General features: G+C 37.5%; 2 pseudogenes; both read left to right on the top strand.

The window, feature by feature from the left end:
- The window catches only part of LOC105538064, an 87,171-nt pseudogene extending 66,750 nt beyond the window's left edge, over positions 1 to 20,421 (top strand).
- A 27-nt stretch (positions 20,422 to 20,448) lies between these two features.
- The window catches only part of LOC105538063, a 1,552-nt pseudogene continuing 1,173 nt past the window's right edge, over positions 20,449 to 20,827 (top strand).

The raw sequence follows: 20,827 nt of genomic DNA, 5'->3' as shown, positions 1-20,827 counted from the left end.
ATGTAAAATGGCACAACTACTTTGGAAAAATATTTGGCAATTTCTTAAAATGTTAAACATACACTTATCATATGATTCAGCAATTTCACGCCAAGGTATTTTCCCAGGAGAAATAAAAGCATATGTCCACACAAAGTCATGCATGACTGTTCATAGCAGCTTTATTTTAAAAGTAAAAATGTGGAAACCACCCAAATGTCCATCAACAGGTGCCAACAACTGTGGTATACCATGCAATAGAATATTCCCTCATAAAAAAAAGAGGAATAAATGTTGATACATGTTACAACATGAATGAATCTCAAAATAAGTATGCCAAGTGAAAGAATTCAAAGAATAGTGCATAATGTATAATTTCATTTATATAGAAAATGCAAACAAATATACAGTGACAGATAATAGATCATTTGTTGTTTGGGGTTGGGAGAGAAGGCCCGAGCAGAGGTATAACAAAGGGCTCCAGGATCATTTTGGGAAAGTCAAGGGTATGTTTATTATCTTGATTTTGGTAACAATGTATGCATAGGTTAAAGTTTAATGAATACTTTAAGTGTGAGTAGTTTATTGTTTATCAATTATGCCTCAATAAAGGTGTTTTGAAAAGACAATAATATATAAATATGAAACTTCAGCATTATTTCTGTTATATTCTTGTCAAAAACGTATAACCAGAATTGAAACCTAAACTGAAGGACATCCTACAAAATAATTGACCTGCCTTCTTTAAAAGTTTTAAGGTCCTAAAGGCTGAAAAAGAAAGAAGAAATGTTGTAGATTTAAGGAAACTAAAAATACATGGCTATTACATAATACCCGGCTACATGTGATTCTGAGTTGGATTTTTTTGCTTTATAAGGCATTATTGGAATAATTGGCCAAACTTACTTGGGTAAGTTCTGAATAGTAAATGGTGATAATACACAAATGTTAATTTCCTGTATTTGATGGATGTGCTGTGGTTATGTGTGATAACCTCTTCTGTAGGAAATACACATTAATGTATTAAGAGGTGATGCAGAATCAGGTTGACTACTTACTCTCCAATGGGAGGACAACTGTGTCTTTGTATATATACTTCTATAAAGTGTTGTATAAGTTTGTGATTGTCTCAAAATCTAAATATTTTAAACAAAAAAATAGAGTCTCAATAAGAAAACAAACATTTGAAAGAAATGGGCAAAAGATTTGAAGAGATACTTCACCAAAAATGGTATCTGAGTGGCAAATAAGCATATGAAAAGATGACCTCATTAGTCATTAGAGAAATGCAAATCACAACCAGATGGAAATCTGACTACATATGTATTGTAATGTTATCAAATGGAAAAGATTGGCAATGCCAAGTGTTGGAAGATAAACTATAGAAACTGGAACTTTCATACAGTGCTTTTGAAAATATATGATATGGGACTTTGGAAAACAGCTTGGCAGTTTTAAAAAATATACTTCTACCAAATTACCTAGTCATTTTACTTGTAGGTATTTATTCAGCAAAATGAAAGCATATATCCATACAAAGACCATTATACAAATGTCCATAGTAGAATCATTTGTAGTATTAAAAAACTGGAAACACACATGTCTATTAACAACTAAATTGATAAACACACTGTGATCTATTTATTCAATGGAATACCACTCAGCAGTAAAAGGAAGTCGATCCCTGGTACATGTAACAACACGGGTAAACCTCAAAATAGCTATGCTTGAATGAAAGTAGCCACACAAGAAAGTACGTACACTGTGATTCTCTTTATATAAAATCTAGAAAATGAACATTAATCTACAGTGACAGAAAGCACATCATGCATTACCTGGGGACAGGTGAAGATGAGGACCAAAGAAAGGAATCAAAAAAGGGGCACCAGGAAACTTTTGAGAATGATAGATGTGTTCATTCTGTGATTGTATTGATGACTTGACTGGTGTTTATATAAGTCAAATCACATAAAATTGTACATTTTAAATATGTGTAGTTTATAGAATGTAAATTACACCTCAAAAGGCTTTTAAAACAAATGAAGGTAGAAAGAAAAAGGCTTAGCTGAGTTCATAATCATTTTAGGTAGCAAATAATGCAAGCTTCTATCTCTGGTGAATGTCTGAACTGCAGCAATTCCATGCTGCCAGTAGAAAGTATACATATCTACCCACTAGACAGTGAAGTTGGGATTAAGGTTTACATTTTTTGAGGTGAAATCTGAGGAACCTAATAGAATATCTGGGAAAGGATCAATAGAAACCCTTTGAGCAAAACCAGGGCACAACTCAGAAAATGTTTTCTAGCTGCTTCATCTTCCAAATGAATATTAATGGTGTGTGATTTCCTGGTGTGGAAGTATTTCACAGAGATGCAGAAGTTCAAGGATGCCAGGAAAGTACCAGGAACACTTAGTTTCCCTGTGGGAAATCTCAGAGACATAGGACACCAAAGTACCATCTCTACCAGTGTTAGGATGTATGTTGGCAGGTCAGTTCATGGAGTTGCTATTGTGCATGTGTCGGGAAGGAGACTGATACCAATACCAGCCTGTATGTCTTAACTAATCAGAATTTCAGATAAAAAAGACAATGTGATGTGCTACCTTCTCCTTCCTTGGATCAGCAGCGTTTGTCTGCTAGTCTTTCAGGAAGGACTGATTCCTTAGGCTAAGTTGCTAGAAAGGAATCAGGCATTTGGAACTCAATGAAGCAGTCCACAGAAAGCCTTCAGGCAGGCCAGTAGTGAAGTGCTGTGGTAATCACTAAGTTGTTCATCAAAGTATTTCTGGTTCTCCCTCCTCTAGGACATATGTAGAATTGTACTTCTTGTAATTGGCATGCAATCCACATAGCCCCCTCCCCCTGCCCCTTGAGGCCATGTGACTACTTTTGGCCAGTGAGCCACCAGTATGTCATATCTAGGCTAGAACATTTTAATTGCTCCCTGAAGCTCTTTTTCCATGGACTCAGGAAGTGGCACTGCTGGAAATAGTGGCTCTTCATTCAGCCTGAATCCCATATTGTGTATAATGAGCAAGACATCCCTTGCGTGCTTTCAATGACCTTTTAGTCTGAACAAGAAAGAAGCTCTTCTTGTTTGATGACATTAACATTTTAGGGCTGTTTGTTACTGCAGGACAGTCCTAGCCTATCCTAGCTCAATACAAAAAAACCCCTGCATTTGACAAGATACAGGTACTGATTTTCTTTTCTTAAGGTCATTTGAACATGGACTGAATTAGAGTTACTGATTGATAGAAGCAAATTGGTCCAGAGTCCACAGTTAGTATCTAGACTTTTCCACTGCATTAATTAGTTTAGAAAATGGGAAACAATTTTATTAACACAGGATGTAGTCAACAATTTTCCCATTACAATGTTTGCATTAAATTCTACATCTTCAGCCATAGAAGCCATAGATTGCATTGTTCTAGACCTAAGATTTGGTCAAGAAACTTGAAGCACAAAGATGACATGGGCTGCCTAGGATTAAACATTCATAGTTTGCATCTAATTCATAAACTGACATATATCAAATTACCTGTGACTAAATCGAAAGCAAGGATAGTAGCTCCTAGTGAAGATAAAGTGAGTGCTTGGCTCTCTGGACTCAAGAATAAGGGAGCTGTCTTAAGAAAGGAAGGCTACTGCGACAGAGATCCAAGAAAATCTCTACACACTTTAAAAATTTTCCTCGTAAAAGTATTTGTCCACCTGATTGTAGTAGTTAACGAAATTCACAAAATCTTTCAAAAAGATACTGAGACAGGAGAATAGGGTCTGGAGGCAGGAAACATAAGGCTGATTCACGTTGACTTCCTAGAACTAAATCAAATGGAAACACTTCAGCTACGACAGCAAATATCCTCTCCATTTACAGAGGGTGCAAACCGAGTAAATGACTTTGTAACTTTACTTCAGCCTCTTCGTTTACATAGGGCGCATATCAAGTAACCAATGGAAACTTCTATACGATATTTAAACCCCAGAAAATTCTGTAATGAGGCTCTTGAGCCCATACTCTCAGGTCCGCTCCCACCCTGTGGAGTGTACTTTCATTTTCAATAAATCTTTGCTTTTGCTGCTTCATTCTTTGTTTTGTTTGTTTGTTTGGTCCAATTCTTTGTTCAAGCCTCCAGGAACTTAGACGCCCTCCTCTGGTAACATTGCCCTGAGTTGTTGTTGTTGTTTTTTGTTTGTTTGTTTGTTTCCTCTATTCTTTACCGAGGCTTGGTGTTGCAAATGCTCCTTTCAATAATTTGGTAGACTCAATCTTTGATGCAGAGAAAGTATCTGTTCGAAAACATGGTAATATTCTTCCTACTTACGATTCTTTTCAGTCTAAACCACTATCTCATTTCTGTTGTTAAACCTATCCCTTGAAAGCACAGAAAGCACAATGATGAGATTTTTGAAGAAAAGAAATGTAAATATCATCCAACACCTCCCAGCAATGGGAAACACCTTCCTCTATCTACTAAAACCAGAGATTTTTTTTTTTTTTTTTTGTGAACAGCATGGATTTGGTCCCTACCACAGCTTTACCAAAGTAAAGCTTGCAATACCTAGCCAGAAATGCAATTAAAAAACACACATGAGTCACTGCATTTTAGAGAGGATTTTAATACCAAAGAAGTTATTGACTGAACCAAAACCGCAAACTGTTCCACCTCAGAAAGATTAATAACTGACAACAAAAGTAATGTTCCAGAAATTAGACTGGACATGTATGATAAGGACAGAGAACTAAATAGAGGACCATGCATGTTTCTAATCCTCTTAATGCTACCCAGCTGCCAGTATCCAATAATTTCAATTAAAAAAAAATCAGATTTTTTTCTGGCTTTTTTTGCTCTTTCACAGCCTGAAGGAATTTCCATGTCCATGAAGTTGGTTTTCTCATCAATTATAATTTAAGAACTTAAAATGACTAAGCCAAAAAGAGGTAAAAATAAATTAATCTTACTATTATCTAAAATTACTGACTTATAGAAAATATCTAGCAACTTCTGGAAAACAGTGCATAGCTTCTTTGAATACTGTCATCCCTCTGGACAAAGGAGTCTGGTAATTCCAGGAAACTGCTCTGTGCCTTTATCAGAGGAAAATTCTGCAAATTCTTCTGCACAAGGGTTGAAAGGATGAGCTCTGAACAATGCTGCCAATGTAAGGGACTTCATGACATATTTTAATAAAGTGAAAAAGAGGTGAAAAAATAAGGGGAACACAAACTATGAACCCAGATAAAAGGCCAAGAAGAAAAGTCAGTGAACATAGAGTATGGATGGTGTCTTATTTGTCTATATGTAAAGACTCGAAGTCAGAAATATCAGTATTTTAACTGGTTCCCTGGTATCTCTCCTTCCTACACTGTCACCCATTCCTTCATATCCTAGCTCAAGATACATTCTACACTCAGCAATGAAAGTCATTTCCTAAAAGTGTATATTGGATCGCATTGCTTTTCAGCTGAAATTCCACCAGTGACTTCCTGCTAAAAATAAAATGTAACTTTCCTTGTACTTGCCTAGTTAATTCAACCCTTGGGTAATCAATCTTCCTCATTTCCTATCACTCTTCCCTTTGATAATAATGCTCCCATCACAATGACTTTCTTCCAGTCCTGGAACACACCAAACTTGTTCTTTTCTTGAGCATTTGTGATTGATGTTAACTTTGGGGGCTAAGCCTCCCTCCAAATGTCCACATGTGTTGCTTCATCTTTCTTGTAAATTCTCAGCTCACATCTCATGTCTTCAGAGAGGGCTTTTGAAAAGTTATGTGCCCCTCAGTCATTCTGTCTTTTTGTCATAAGTATCACTATATTTAATTCTTATTCTTTTGCCTGTTTTAATCTTCCCACACCACTTCAGCTCTAAAATGACAAGTTCTGTGACAGAGAAACGTGGATATTGCCTTTTACCATTGCCCAGCTCATGAAAATACCTCTAACACCACAGATACATATTTTTTTTTGAATTAATTCAAACGTCTTTTGCTCAAGTTGTGTTCAGGGAAATCTACTAAAATCTAGATCAGCATAAAATAAAGTTGGGCAATTAATGAAACAGCAAAGTAAGGAAATAGAACATTTCATCAGGGAAAAGTAATTGTCTTTCTTGTTTCAGCTTGGTTACATGTGAGGTTTTCTGTTTCACATTTTCCCTGTTTGAGAATCAAAAAATTAAGTACATGTGAAATAAAGCAAATTGGTAGTTTTCTTAAAAACTGCCTAGCTAGTGAGGGACAAGTAACTTAAAATTGGATATTCTCATACCAGGCAAAATTCTAACTCACATGTCATAAGTCAGATTTGTAAAGTAATTCCTTTGTTTTTCTAAAGAGGACTTGCCAGCCTCACCAGATATAGTACTTATTCATAGTATGCACATGTTCTGTGGAAGTGATGTTGGCGGCAGAGAAATTGAGGTTTGGATACTAGTGAGATCACAGATGGAGTCTCATTTAATTTCACCTAGGAAAAAACATTTTTGTATTAGCCACAGTCAGAGTCTTGCTAATAAGAAAGCAAGCTTGGCCAGTTATGTACCAAAAACAACTCCCTGATCACAGGGTGGTTATCATGCCAAAGACGGAAGAAAAGTCACTAGTGACTCATCACACTGACCTGGACATCCTGATCTGTTAGGATGTTCTTAGACAAAAGTCAGAATTTGTGTTGAGTTATTTGCAAAGACAAATAAACATTACTTTAAGTAGTAGATATCGAGGTCTTAAAAGATGGAACACTTCTGTGAATAAAGCTCTTTAAAAAATATTAAAGAAAACATTTATTTACATGGAAATTTCAGGAAATTCTTTCCCACAGAAATAGATATTCTATAAAATGGACAGGAGTTGCTTAAAATACCCCGAGTGAGTCAATTTAGCTCAAAGGCGAGGCCAGTCATAAAGAATGAAGTTAGTGTCTGCAGTTGAACAGAAGTGAGAGAGAAGATAGCCTTAAAACATATTTTAGAATCTTTAAAATGATTTTTATTTAAAAATGTTTTTAATTGACATATAAACATATAACTGCACATATTTATGGGGTACAGTGTATGGGGTACAATGTATGTTTTGATACAAGTATACATTGTGTAATACTTAAACCAGGATATTTAGCATATCTGTCACCTCATATTTATCAATTCTTTGTGTTGAGAACATTCAAAATCCTCCCTTCTAGCTATCCTGAAATATACAAAGCAATATTGTTACTGTGTGGTAGAACACCAGAAATTATTCCTCTGATCTAACTATAAATTTGTACCTGTAGAATTTTTTTTTTTTTTTTTTTTTTTTTAAGACAGAGTCTTGCTCTGTCACCCAGGCTGGAGTACAGCAGTGTGATCTCAGCTCACTGTAACCTCCACCTCCTGGGTTCAAGCAGTTCTCTTCCTCAACCTCCCTACTAGCTGGGATTACAGGCATGTGCCACCATGCTCGGCTAATTTTTTGGATTTTTAGTAGAAACAGGATTTCACCATGTTGGCCAGGCTGGTTTCAAACTCCTGACTTCAAGTGATCCGCCTGCCTCAGCCTCCCAAAGTGGCTTGAGCCACCACACCTGGCCTCCTGTAGAATCATTTTATGACTAGGTTCTATTACTGACATACACAAACCTGTGAAATTGTACTCTGATGTATATGTCACTTAGGTGTATATCCTCCAAAGTTTATTTTGACTTAGTACTCTTAGATCATAGTTGAGAGGCCCCCTCCCCCATTCCATTTTGGCATTTACTTGCGTTACCTTCCCCATTGGTGAGGGGTCCTGGGTCCAAGGAGATCTGCTCACCTGGAGCCTATGTGTATCCTTCTAAACCATGCTACAAGGTCCACAGCACCTGAGTTTCCAGCCCATGTGTTTTTGAACTTGTCCCCAAATACTGTGTGTGCCTTTTCCCACACTATGGACTATTGCTGGTGAGTGCAGCCTTAGATGTGGGAGATGTGGATAAAACATGAGACGGCTGGCTAGAAAGTCCTAATGTATCAGCATGGGCATCTTTGAGTGTGTCAGAAAGATAGCAGTGGGAAGGTAATACCTATTAAAGTTGGCCTGAGACCTGGGCCTGGGGAAGCTCTCTCTGCTCTGTCATGTTCTGATGAGGAACTAAACTTTCAAGTCTTAATGAAGACTTATTTGTCAGGGCGGAAGTTAGAGCATATTTTATGTAATTATTTGGTTGCATGTCTTACAACTTTTAAATATTTAAATTTATAATATGTGAGCCTCCATTTGTATTCTTGACTTAGCCTTGTAAATGTTAGGGGGAGGTCTCTTAGAACTGTAAGAATTGAGCTTGAAATGTGTTTGGAGATATGTCATTAGGAAGCTGTGTGTCCTTCCACCAATCTGGAACTCTTTACTATGTCTGTTCACCATACCTTGATGAGGTGGTGTATGTGAAATGTTCATGTTGCTGCCAGAGAGTGATCTGGGGGACCCAGAGAAGACTGGTATGTTGCGGGGGGTGGGGGTAGATTACATTATTCAAAATATTTGCTGTTTCTCTTTGGGAAAAGATTATACTATTTCACCCCGTTGAAATTAGACTTGGAAGTTCATGTGACTTCTGTCAATGAGATGTAAATTAAAGGGACATAAGCACTTTCTAGCAGAAACTTTAAGATACATTATGTGGCTCCATCATCTCTCTTTTTCTTCTACTATGAGCTTGGCCAATCCTTGACAGGAGCCTCTCCTTCAGACTCTAACCTTGAATAAAAATCAATGTTGAGGGGAAGGGGACGAGATGGCTGAGTAGAGGCAGCCAGGAAGTGCTGCTCCCATTGAGGGAGACAAAAATATTGAGTAAACCAACACAATTTGAGCAGATATTCAGAGAGAAAACAGAGAGTAGATAGAGAGGCAATGCAGACTCTGGGGCTGAAGAAGGAGGAAGCTGGAAACCCTGTATGGAGTACTCAAATGCTAAGACTAGTTCCCAACCCCAAATGGCTCCTGGGGAAGGGGTGAGTGAAGGGGTTGAGTGACAGCTCACTCTTACCATGTACTTCTGGAATCCTCGCTACTGGAGACTCCACATTTCCTATGGACATTTGAGCTGGTAGGGGGCTCTACCCAGAGAGTAGGTAGAGACAGGGTTTCAGCCAGTGTGGACCATGCCCAGGGACTTTTGTGTGTAGACAGCTCTGGTGGGATGCACACATAGGCACTCACCCTCCATGGCTTCCTATTTCCCTCTGAGAAGCTCTAACTCCCAGCTGACTGCTGGGCTAGGAGACAGTGGGGCTGGCTGCCCTGCGGGACGGGGTATATTTTTCTGTAGGCCCTCCTGCTTTCCAGCTCTTCAGGGCCCCTGCCTGGCTGTCCTGCAGGAGTGGTGCACAGTGCAGCCTCCACTGCCCAGCCTGCGTGCTTTGCTCCACCTGCATAGTTTCCCAGAAACCCGGGAGCACTTAGGATACCCCAGTGCAGCTGGAGCTCTACCCCAAGCTGCGGGCTGATCCCTGTGCTCCAGGGCTGTGGCACAAAGCTTGGGAATGCCAAGCCAAGATCTGTGCTCAGCACTTAAGCAGGGTAGAGTCCCACACTCTCAGGGCACTGAGAGGGGTGACACACAGGGGTTCATGGGCTGGTATGGAAGTGGAACGTGCTTCTGTCTGAAGGGCTGGTCTGGAAAGAATGTGGCTTGTTTCCCTGCCGTGGCCTCTTCCCAAGGAAGCCCCACATCCTGGAACACCTAACAGAGAAATGTGGGCATGCCTGCTGCGTGCAGTCGCTCACACCTGTAATCCCAGCACTTTGGGAGGCCGAGGCGGGCGGATCATGAGGTCAGGAGTTCGAGATCAGCCTGGCCAACATGGTGAAACCCCATCTCTACTAAAAAAATATAAAAATTAGCCAGATGTGGTGGCGGGCACCAGTAATCCCAAGCTACTTGGGAGGCTGAGACAGGAGAATTGCTTGAACCTCAGAGTTGGAGGTTGCAGTGAGCCAAGATCACGCCACTGTACTCCAACCTGGGTGACAGAGCGAGACTTCTTCTTGGGAAAAAAAAGAAAAAAGAAATGTGAGCACACCAGCAGTGATTGGAGGGAGCTCACCTGAAGCCCAGGAATGAGCTTGGTGAGGGGGTCATCTCTTTCCCTTACACTGCAGAACATGCCTGTGAATGTGAGGAAGTACAAAAGAGTTGCATGGCTAAGAACCTATCTACTAGCCATTACTCTTAAGCATCATCTACTGGATTGAATCCCAAACTACAATACCAAAAAATATTCTGATTCTGCTAATATACACCCCTATGGAACCACAGACAAGAACTAGCCACAAATCCAGATTATGTACAGACCCTTAACCCTCTGAAAACATCCAGAAATGAAGCCAATTGACTATTGTCAACTTTTGCTACACTAAAGGAACACCAACCCTTTCAGATGAGAAAGGATTAATGCAAGATCCCTGGCAATAAAGCCAGAATGTCCCCTTACCTCCAAACAAACCCACTAGCTCCCCAGCAATGGTTCTTAACCATAGTGAAATGACATGCTGAATCACAAATTTTAAAAAGTTGGCATCATACCAAGTACACTCTTGGACCAGAGTATATTAAAAATAGAAATCAGTATCAAGAAGATCTCTTAAAATTACAAGTGAAAATTAAATAACTTGCTCCTGAATAACTCTTGGTGTGCAATGAAATTAAGATAGAAATAAAAAAATTTGAAATTAATGAAAACAGGGACACAACTTACCGAAGTTTTGGGATGCAGCCCAAAGCAGTATTAAGAGGAAGGTTTATAGTTTATAGCTCCAAATACCTTCATCAAGAAGTTAGAAAAATCTTGGGAAATAGAAAAAAAAAAAAAAAAAAGAACAACCTCAAAGCTAGAAGAAGAATAGAAGTAACTAAAATTACAGAAGAATGAAATTAAATTAAGATGCAAAAATTCATACAAAGGATCAACTAAAAGTTGGCATTTTGGGGGGAATAAATATGATTCAGAGACTGCTAGTTAGATTAATAAAGAAAAAATGACGATCCATATAAGTACAATCAGAAATGGCAAAGATGACATTGTAACCAATCTCACAGAAATACCAAAAAATCCACAGAGACTATTATGAATAACTCTATGTACACAAATTAGAAAATGTAGGGGAAATGGATAAATTCTAGGAAAATCACAATCTCCCATGAATGAACCAGGAAGAAAGTAAAAACTTGAACAGATGAAAAACAAGTCCTGCAATGGAATCAGTAATAAAATATTTACTGTCAAAAAAGGCCTGGAACAGATAGATTCACAATCAGATTTTACCAGACACACAAAGAAGAACAGGTACCAGTCCTAATGAAACTATTCTAAAAGAATTGAGGAGGATGGGCTCCTCTCTAGCTTATTCTGTGAAGCTAGCACCAGCCTAATACCAAACTCTGGCAGAGACACAGTGGAAAAAGAAAACTTCAGGCCCATATTCCCGGCCAACATAGATGTAAAAATCTTCAACAAAATACTAGCAAAGTGAATCCACAGCATGTTAAAAAGTTAATATAGGCTGGATGCAGTGACTCACACCTACAATCCTAGCGCTTTGGGAGGTGAATGCTAGGAGGATCACCTGAGCCCAGCTTTTCGAGACTGACTTGGGCAATATAGTGAGACCTTGTCTCTACCAAAATTTAAAAAATTAGCTGATCATGGTGGGGTGTGCCTGTAGTCCCAGTTACTCAGGAGGCTTAGGTAAGACGATCATTTGAGCCCAGGAGGTTGAGGCTGTAGAGAGCTGTGTTCACGCCACCGCACTCCAGCCTGGGTGACAGAGACCCTGTCACCACCACCACCAACAACAACAACAACAACAAAGAAATAAAGAAGAAACAAACAAACTAAAAAAAAACAAGTGAATACACCACAATCCTGGGGTGCAAGGCTGATTCAATATACGCACATCAAACTGATTTACCACATAAGCAATGGTGAATGGCAAAAAACCCATATGATTATCTCAATAGATGGAGAAAAAGTTTTCAACAAAATCCAACATCCTTTCATGATAAATAACTTTAACAGACTAGGCCTCAAAGGAACAGATCTTAAAATAATAAAAACCATCTACGGCAAACCCAAAACCAACATAATACTGAATGGTCAAAAGCTGGAACCATCCCCATTGAGAACTGGAATAAAACCAGGAGGCGCACATTCATCAATCCTGTTCAATATAGTACTGGAAGTCCTAGCCAGGCAATCAGGCAACAGAAAGATATAAAATATATCCAAATAGGAAAAGAAGAAGTGAAATTATCTCTCTTTCTTGATTATATGATTCTATATCTAAAAAATCCTAAAGACTCTGGCAAGATGTTTCTAGAAATGATAAATAACTTTAGCAAAGTTTCCGGGTATAAAATAAATGTGTTAATGCAACAGATGGTAGCATCTCTATACATCAATAACATTCAAGCAGAGATTCAAATCAAGAACACAATTCCATTTACAATAGCCACAAAAATGAAATAGCTAAGAATACAGATAATCAAGGAGGTGAAAGATCTCTACAAGAACAAATAAAAAACTCTGCTGAAAGAAATGAGATATTACACAAGTAAGTGGAAAAACATTTCATTCTCATGAACTGGAAGAATCAATATCATTAAAATGGTTCTTTCAAACTACCAACATCATTTTTCACAGATTTAGAAAAAAACTACTGTAAAATTCATGTTTAACCAAAAAAGAGTCTGAATAGCCAAAGGAATTTTAAACAAAAAGTACAAAGTGGGAGGCATCATACTACTGACTTCAAACTACACTACAGGGCTACATTAACCAAAACAGCATGGTACTCATACATAAACAGACACATAGACCAATGAAACAAAGTGGAGAGCTCAGAAATAAAGCTGCACACCTACAACCATTTGATCTTCAACAAAGTTGACAAAAACAAGCAACAGGAAGAGGACTTTCTATTCAATAAATGGTACCTGGATAGCAGCCTGGCCATATGCAGAAAATTGAAACTGGACCCCTTCCTTCCACCACATAGAAAAAGCAACTAAAGAAGGATTAAACACTTAAACGTAAAACTAAAACTATAAAAATCATTGAAGAAAACCTAGGCAATACCATTCTGTACATAGGACCTGGCAAATATTTTATGATGAAGACACCAAAAACAATTGCAACAAGACAAAAATTGACAAATTGGACCTAATTAGACTAAGGAGATTCTGCACAGAGAACCATCAACAGAGTAAACAGACATCCTACATAATGAGAGAAGATATTTGCAAAGTATGCAACTGACAAAGGTGTAATATACAAAATTCATAAGGAACTTAAATTAACAAGCAAAAACAAAACAACTCCATTTAAAAATGGGCAAAGTTTATGAATAGACATTTTTCAAAAAAAGACATACATGCCACCAACAAGCATATAAGAAAATGCTTAACATCACTAATCATTAGAGAAATGCAAATCAGAACCACAATAAGATATCATCTCACATCAGTCAGAATGGCTATTAAAAAGTCAAAAACAACAGATGCTGGAGGATCTGTGGAGAAAAGGGAACACATACACTGCTGGTGAGAATGTAATTAGTTCAACTGCTATAGAAAGCAGTTTGGAGATTTCTCAAAGAACTTAAAATAGAACTACCATTCACCCCAGCAATTACATTACTGAGTATATACCCAAAAGAAAACAGATTATCCTAGTGAAAAGACACATGCACTCACTCGTATGTTCATTTCAGCACTATTCACAACAGCAGAGACATGGAATCAACCTAGGTGCTCATCAGTGGTTGACTGGATAAAGCAAACAGTACAGACACACCATGGAATACTAGGCAGCCATAAAACGAATTAAATCTTGTCCTGTGCAGCAACATGGATGCAATTGGACACCATAATGGTAAATGAAATAATGCAGGAACAGAAAAATAAATACTGCGTGTTCTTGCTTATAAGTGAGAGCTAAACATTGAGTACACATGAGGATAAAGATAGGAACAAGAGATACAGCAGATTACTAGATGGAGAAGGAAGGAAAAGAGTTGTGGGTGGAAAAACGACCTATTGGGTACTATGCTCACTCGCTGGCTGACAGAATCTGTACCCCATACCTCAGTTTCATGCAATATAGCCATGTAACAAACCTGTACATACCCCCTGTATCTAAAATAAAATTGAAATTATTTTTTAAAAGGCTTTAAAAAGGTTGATGTTGAATAGAACTGCTTCTGAACTTCAATGAATATGCAGCGAGAACAAGAAGTAAGTATTTGTTGTTATAAACAAGTATGAGTTGAGTGTTCTTAGTGTATCATAACTTAGCTGGTTAATAGAGATGTGTGCAACAAAAGCACACTGTGAACTTCTTGGTCACAGGCCACAAAGATCATGGATGTCAGCAGCAATTGCCAGAGCATGATGATGCATGCCAGGATTAGCATGTTGACAACCGTGGAGAGCAGCAAGGTTAGAGGATATGGGTATGGGGGCCAGACTTCTCTCCCCTGATGCTAGGACTATAATTAGGCACTAGAGAAGAGGGTATGCAAAAGGAACAGGAGTGAAAACCTTAATTAACTCAGTCAAAATCCTGAACTGAACTCAGTAAAACCAGAAATGACAATTGAATTGATGAGCCATTTGCCTATAGCTGAAATAGAGACTTCAGAGTTATGTAAATTTTAATTTTTAGGGTCAGATGCAGGGGCTTATGCCTGTAATCACAGCTACTTGGGAGGTCAACGTGGGAGGATCACTTGAGACCAGGAGTTGGAGACCAGCCTGGGCAAAACAGCAAGATCCTGTCTGTATTTCTTTTTAATTAATACTGAAAGGCAAGGATACGTTATATTTTTGTAAATCCAAGCTTGAGACTGAGAATCTGTACCTATTACAATAATATTTTATTGCTAATGTGTCTAAACACTTAGTACTAACAACAATCTAATCTAAGAGTTTCTCTTACCATGCCAGTTTTACGGAAGAGGAAACTGAGGTGCATGGTGAGTGTTACATTACACTAAGTCTCAACGCCCATTCCCACAGACACATCACCATACCTTATATGTAGACTTGATTTCTATTTTCCTGATTCGCCAAACTCTGAGATAGCCTGTTCACAGCCTGGAAGCTGACATACAATGTCCTTACCATCCAGTTGACTGAATTTTTCACATGGGAATGAAGGAAGATGTGAAGGAAGAACTCAATAATCACTCCTTACATTTGATCATTGCCTTAATCTTGTCTTATTTCATAATAATGCACATTTATGAGGTAGGCAAGGTAGAAATTATTACTCTACTACTCAATTTTATAAATTAAAAAAGAGCTGAAACAACCTACTCAGAATCATGCTACTTGTGCTAGTAGGGTAAGCACAGGGACTGAAAACATGTTCCTGAGATTCATGCAATCTCCTGAGCTTCTAACAATTTGAGGAAAGGGTAGTATTTTCCCTATTTTAAGACTGTCGACAAAGATACTGCAACATTCACCAAACTAACAGAGATACTGGAATTTCTGTTTTAAATCATAGCTAAAACTTCACTAAGAAAATAAGTGGGGTGCTCTGTAATAAATTCACCGACAGAGGGAGTTTTTTTCCGAATACTGAATCTAGGCTTGGCAGTAAGCAGGTAGATGCCCAACAGGAGACCCTTGTGGAGGTGACTCCTGAATCCAACTGCTTGCACTTATCTCTCCCCATAGCATCAGTGTCTGCATTTCTAAAAGTTTACATTGCAATTCTTCCTGGATACTTGTCAGCCCTTAAAATCAACTGGGCCAATCTTGTTCCTACAACCTGTTTCTGCACCTGACTTCCTAGGTTCTGTAATAGTAGCAGAATTCTCTCAGTTACATACTATTAAGTGCCTCATGTTTATCTTTAAGTCTTCATTCTATCTTGCCTTACAACATTTAGGTACATGTCTATAGATTCCATCTATTTTATTTATAAAAATCTATTCCTTTCTTTTCAGTCCTACCGACATAAGGCTAGTTTAAGCCTTCATTATTTATCTTCTGGATCATTAAAATAATCTCTTGGCAGTTCTCCTCCATGACCATACTGCCTCAATCTAGAAGAGCATAGTTACTATTACAAGACTAATTTTGTTTCTAAACCCAACTCTAATTCTAGCATTTCCCTTTTCAAACCTAATTTGGTGTCTGTATTCTATGGAATTAAATACCAATTTTGTTTCCAAGTTTAAATTCAATAATAAAGCAATATTTCTTTCACATAACTTTAAACTCTCTCTCTCTTTTTTTTTTTTGTTTCATTGCTCTGTTTATGTACTATCATCTCCAGGAAAATAGAACTACTTATATGGTAAGATGCCATACTTTCCCACTTCTATTTCTTTTGTTCTTGCTATATTTTTCCATAATGGGAAATCCTTTTCAAACGTCTACCCTAAATGCCTTTACCTTCATGAAGGCAACCCTGCTTCTCTCGGGGAGATTAACTATTATCTTCATGAAATCATGAAAGATTTGTATTTTCATATATCATCATTGATACAATCAAAATTTATATTATCTTACATAATCATGATTGATGTATAAGTAGAAGTTCAATTTTAGATTAAGCATATGAAATTTAGCTATAAATACGGACAGGATACATTCTAACTTTGTTCTACTACCTAGGCCTACAGTCTTTAGAATAGTGTTAAGTCCTAGAGGGGAAAGTTTGATTTTATCCAGCATTTTATTCTGTGTAATCTAATATACCTAGATTGTATGTGAGAGATACTTGTAAACTATTTATTGAGATGAATTGAAGTACATTAACCAACAACTGTAGTATACTTTCTCATTATCATGGAGGTACTTGAAACTACTATGTTACTCATTGCCAATGAAAACATAAGGTCAGAGACTTGGAGGAATAAAACATTCCTCAATAATTGCATTATTTCATTAGTTTAATGATATATATTCTGCATTAATAATGAAAAGATAATATTGATTTTGGATATCATCATATAAGGAGGACCATTAAACATTATAAAAATCTTTTGTTCTTGTTGTTTTCCTATGACTCTCATGAAAATTTGAAACTGTGTTTTATTATCCTCAAATCATTTACACAGGCCTACATAAATTTTGATACTGGATTCTTGCCTAGCATAGCACCAAGATCAAGGGCTTATTTTCTATTAAATTAGGATTCAGATCTTTGTATCACAAATTTATAAATGTTGGTAGTATTAGCCACAAAATAATCTTTCATCTGGTCTTTACATTTCAACACTGGGGAAAACGTAAACTGGGTAAAATGAAAACTTAATTAGGACATTAAAAAATAGGCTTATGAGGGATATTCAAAATACATTTAGACTGGATATGTTTATAGGGTGAACTCTAATTGTCCACAAAACTAACTGTTTAAGGAAACATCATATTCCCCATGTTACACCTTTCAAAGGCTATAATATTTAATAAATATGCTGCCAAATTGATCAATGTTCAGAATGTACTTTTACTACAGCTGCAGAAAATATAAGAATATTATAGTATTGGGCCAAACAGGTCATAAGAGTTGCTGAGAAGAAAAGTATAACCAATTGAGAATAAGAGATAAGAGGGTTATATAACATTGAGCCCCCACAGGAAGAAAGATTCGATGATTGCCTCCTAAGGACCAGGCAAGTTAGTAACAATTCAAACAAGGTCTTTGAGCTGAAGTTCAACCTAGTGAATGGTGCTCTGGATATGACAGTACAGAGTACAGTACTGTTCAGCCATTGTGATGAATGTACTGTATGAAACATTGTTAGCTCGGTTAGCATTCTTTAAAGTCCATGGAAAATTCTAGATTAAAAAATATGCCATGAGGACCAAATGTATTAGTCCATTCTCACACTGCTAATAAAGATATACCCGAGCCTGGGAAATTTATAAAAGGAAGAGGTTTAATTGACTCACAGTTCAGTATGGCTGGGAAGGCCTCAGAAAACTTACAATCATGGAGGAAGGGGAAATAAACACGTTCTTCCTCACATGGTGGAAGCAAGAAGAAGTACCAAGCAAAAGAGGGAAAATCTCCTTATAAAACCATCAGATCTTCTGAGAACTGACTCACTTTTATGAGAACAGCAGCATAGGGGAACTGCCTCCACTATTCAATTACCTCCCACTGGGTCTCTCCTAGAACTCATGGGGACTATGGGAACTACAATTCAAAATGAGATTTGGGTGGGGACACAGCCAAACCATATCACTAAGCAACAGGGAAACACTGCCTTAAACACAAGTGTAATTATCAGTGAAAGATTTCAGAATCAGATTTTAGGTTATTGTAGAAAAAAAATCTTTGGACCATATCCAGTTGGTTTTCTAATTTGTCTTTGACTATACATTGCAAAATATAAGAAAACCACAGTATAGATATGAAATCTGTAGATATGCTTCTCTACTTGCTATTTTCATCATTCAAAATATTTTCTTTCATTAGAAAAGATAATTTTTTTTCTAGAAATTTGTAATTTGCAAATGCTTGTTTTGTAATATAAACAAATGTCTTAGTTAAAAGCCAGGATAGTTAGAATTGATAAAATGTTTTAACTATTTACCTCTTTTTAAAATAAGTGTTTCTTCATGAAAACTATCCTAAAATTGTTTTTTTGGTGGCCAATAATTACTTGTCAATAGAGAGTGAGAACCTTTGTAGATGCTGATAGATAAGATATGGGAAGTGGAACAGAGGACATACATTTTTCCATTATTTTGTAGCAAAAATAAAGACCAATATATTGTCCAATTAGATATGAGACCTCATTAGAAGAACTAAATTTGATTCTAGGCATTCCAATTAAACCATAAAACACAAATTTAATACAATACAATTTTGGTTATGGAGCTACACAACCAGTCCAATGGATCCTCTCAGTGAACTTGAATGCAGTTTGTATTGTTTTGTTGTTGCTCAGGAAAACAACAGATTTCAAGAAGATTAATTTATTTAAGTAAAAGATAAGCCATAGTAACTTAAAGATATCTTTTCAGTCAATAATACACATCCTTCAAGGTTCATCTTCTCAGTAAACTCTTCCATAACTACACAAGCCCTCAAAAACTATATAAGATGCAAAAAGTTATTTTAAATTGAAAGGTCAATAGTTGTAAATAATTTGTTACTAATGACAAAAATCAAGAAACCTTAACATGATACACTTTAAGAAGAAAAATCTATGAGAGATCTGAATCTATTTCTGTACTGACAGTGCTCCCATTTGCTCATATGATAACTTTATTATTTTTTAAAAAAAGGCCGGGCCCGGTGGCTCACGCCTGTAATCCCAGAACTCTGGGAGGCCGAGGCAGGTGGATCACCTGAGGTCAGGAGTTCAAGAGCAGCCTGGCCAACATGGTGAAACCCTGACTCTACTAAAATACAAAAATTAGCCGGACATGACCGGGACCTGAATCTCAGCTACTCCCATAATCCCAGCTACTCGGGAGGTTGAGCCGGGAGAATCACTTGAACCCGGGAGATGGTGGTTGCAGCGAGCCAAGATGGCGCCACTGCACTGCAGCCTGGGGGCAGCTGAGCGAGACTCCATGTCAAAAAACAAAAAACAAAAAAAACTATTTTCTGCTGGAACCGTAGAAGGTGTTAGGCGTTGAAGAGAAGAAAAAGAATGTTCCTGCTGTGCCAGAAATCCTTAAGTAAAAGGGAAGGAATTTCGCAGAGCCGAAGATCAAGCGCCCGAGAAAAGTTTGTCCAAAAGATGCTTCGAAAGGCAAGGAGGAATCTTATCTGTGAAAAAGCGAAGCACTATCACAAGAAATATAGGCAGATGAACAGCGAAATTTGAATGGTGAGGATGGCAAGAAAAGTTGGCAACTTCTATATACCTGCAGAACCTAAATCAGTGTTTGTCGTCAGGATCAGGGGTATCAACGGTGTGGCCAAAATGTCCGAAAGGTGTTGCAGCTTCTTCGCCTTCGTCAAATCTTCAGTGGAACTTTTGTGAAGCTCAACAAAGCTTCAGTTAACATGCTGAGGATCGTAGAACTATATATTGTATGGGGGTACCCAACTCTGAAGTCAGTAAATGAACGAATCTACAAGTGTGGTTATGACAAAATCAATAAGAAGAGAATTGCTTTGACAGACAACGTTTGGATTGCTCGATCTCTTGGTAAATATGGCATCATATGCATGGAGGATCTGATTCATGAGATCTATACTGTTGGAAAGCACTTCAAAGAAGCAATTAACTTCCTGTGGCCCTTTGAATTATCTTCTTCACGAGGCGGAATGAAGAAAAAGACCACCCATTTTGTAGAAGGTGGAGATGCTGGCAACAGAGAGGACCAAATCAACAGGTTTTTTAGAAGAATGAACTAAGGTGTCTACCATGATTATTTTTCTAAGCTGGTCAGTTAATAAACAGTACCTGCTCTCAAATTGAAAAAAAAAAGAATGTCATGTTTTTTAGTGAATAAACATGAGTTGTACATCACCCACAGTGTTTATTCATTGGAGTGTATGGCCAGGAGAAATTGCACCATGTTTTTCATGGTGATAGAAAGCCAAGAAACGCTGATATGGCAGTTTTGTTTGTGAAGGGTATAGTGTCTACTTTTCAATTAGACTATAAATTCTTCCAGGGAAAGATCCATGCCATTGATTTATTTAAATATCAAGTACAGTGTAGGCACATAGTAGTCCCCTAAGAAACAATAGAACCAGGCCAACTAGTGTAGGGACTTGTTCATTGCTACCAGAAAAGCTGAATTACAAATAAACTATTTTTTCAAGCCTGAGGGGAAAAATCACATATATATATATATATATACTGGAAAATAATGGGAGGTGCTGAGTCT

This window comes from Mandrillus leucophaeus, unplaced genomic scaffold, assembly GCF_000951045.1.
Source record: "Mandrillus leucophaeus isolate KB7577 unplaced genomic scaffold, Mleu.le_1.0 Scaffold184, whole genome shotgun sequence".
Lineage (NCBI taxonomy): Eukaryota > Metazoa > Chordata > Mammalia > Primates > Cercopithecidae > Mandrillus > Mandrillus leucophaeus.
Note: the sequence above shows the minus strand (reverse complement) of the source record. Positions and strands in the feature narration are given on the sequence as shown.